At 44.1% G+C, this 2,140-nt stretch overlaps 1 pseudogene; it reads left to right on the forward strand.

Moving 5' to 3' along the window:
• Positions 1-477: 477 nt before the first annotated feature.
• Positions 478-1,311, forward strand: LOC102017524 (annotated as a pseudogene).
• Positions 1,312-2,140: the final 829 nt, after the last annotated feature.

The raw sequence follows: 2,140 nt of genomic DNA on the forward strand, positions 1-2,140 counted from the left end.
TAAAACGATAACCATTGATAATTTCCTACCATTTTGTCTGTAATTTGCTAAGTCCGCCCTATTATTATGTTATCCTTCTTTTATTCTTTAAAATAAATTTTAAAAAATAAAATAAAATAAAAGCTTTGCAGCTCATTTCATGCTATTACCTCAGTTTTAATTTCTCTTATCTCTGAAGCAAGTTCCCATGCATGTTTTTTATCATCCCCAACCACTATCAAAATCAGTAGGAAGGCACAGAAGGGAGCCAAGTTTTAACTCTTCCCCATAATTGCACACGAATACCCACATGAGCTGCTATCTCAGGGGTTGGTGGCAATAGGAGCTCAGTGGACAAGACATATGATGATCACAACTGGTGTAAACGAACATATTAAATGAACAATCCAGATGAGACACATCTAATGAGCCAGAGAGAAGACATATTTTAAAATTAAGCGTATTTAAATTCAGGCTTCTTCCTCGGGAAAACACCAAATGACAGATGACGCCGGTGCAACAGCAGGGCCGGGAGGCCCCTGGGGCCCAGGCATGGGAGGCCGCGGCAGCTTCCGTGGAGGCTTCGGCAGTGGTCTTAGAGGCCGCGGGCCCGGCAGGGGCGGGACCGAGGCTGCGAGGCTCCTGGCGGTAAGGCAGAGGACAGGAGTGGATTCCTGTCACCAAGCTGGGCCGGCTGGTCAAGGACATGAAGATCAAGTCCCTGGAGGAAATTTATCTCTTCTCGTTACCCATGAAGGAGTCTGAGATTAATGACTTTTTCCTGGGCACATCCCTGAAGGATGAGGTTCTAAAGATCATGCCTGTGCAGAAGCAAATGCCTCAAGGCTTTTGTCGCCATTGGGGTCTGGCTGTAAAGTGTTCCAAGGAAGTAGCCACTGCCATTCTTGAGGCCGTCATCCTGGCCACGCTCCCCACTGTCCCGGTGCAGAGAGGCTAGTGGGAGAACAAGATAGGCAAGCCCCACACTGTCCCTTGCAAGGTAATGGGCCACTGTGGCTCTGTTTTGGTGCGTCTGATCCCTACGCTGAGAGGCACTGGCATCGTCTCAGCCCCTGTGCCAAGAAGCTGCTGCTGATGGCTGGTATTGATGAGTGCTTCACCTCAGCCAGGGGCTGCACTGCTACTTTGGGCAACTTTGCTAAAGCCACCTTTGATGCCATCTCCAAGACCTACAGCTGCCTGACCTCTGACCTTTGGAAAGAGACTGTGTTCACCAAGTCTCCCTATCAGGAATTCACCAACCATCCTGGGAAAACCCACACCAGAGTCTCTGTCCAGAGGACTCAAGCTCCAGCAGTAGCCACGACATAAGGGTTCTTACACAAGAAAAATAAAATAAATGAAATCTATGTTTAAATTCAGGATGAATCATAGTGATTCATAGTTTAATTGGCAATATTTCTTAATTACTAGAAAATAATGCATCATAAAAATTTATTGATTCTCAGTTTCAGTAAGATGGAGTCATTATGAATGGGGAATTGATGGTAGGGTAGAATGTTCTGGTATCAGATGGACACTGACATTGCTTCCATCTCAGGATCACCCCACCTTTTCAGTAAACTCTCCCTTGGTTAACAGGCAAACAGCCTGAGATCTGTATTTCGTAGAATCATTTGTTAGATTTTTTTTGGTCATATTTTGCCAGTGAAAGGCACTCACATGAGGTTTTTCAGGTGGAAGAAAGATAGAACAAAGGCAATAAATAAGATCCCTTCTCCAAACCAGGCAATGCATAAGATCTTCAAGCATACTATAACATACAAAGTCGCTCTGGATTCTGAGAGTAGAAGAGATCAGTTTCATGGTGGCCAGAGAATTTGTCTCTATTATACACCTTGACCTGAGGATGGGTCTGATCTCCACCTGGTACATTTACAGCAGGCTATTCAATGTATTGATTACATAAGAAATGGGGTGAAGAGCAATGCTTATTCTATTCCTTTCTCTGTCTCTTTCTACTATTTTCTTCTCTATCTCAGTTTTTCATGAACAGTTATATGACCTGAAGTCTCAGAAGTACCTCTTTTTTTGTCCAAAACTCAACACCTGCACTCACATTTGTATAATGCAATGTCTCCTTCCCCCAGTAGACTAAGTCAAGAATTAGCTGTTTTCTGTTTGGTCATACATATATTGC

The sequence above is a fragment of the Chinchilla lanigera genome, unplaced genomic scaffold, assembly GCF_000276665.1.
Source record: "Chinchilla lanigera isolate Chin_1 unplaced genomic scaffold, ChiLan1.0 scaffold00050, whole genome shotgun sequence".
In the NCBI taxonomy this organism is placed as follows: Eukaryota; Metazoa; Chordata; class Mammalia; order Rodentia; family Chinchillidae; genus Chinchilla; species Chinchilla lanigera.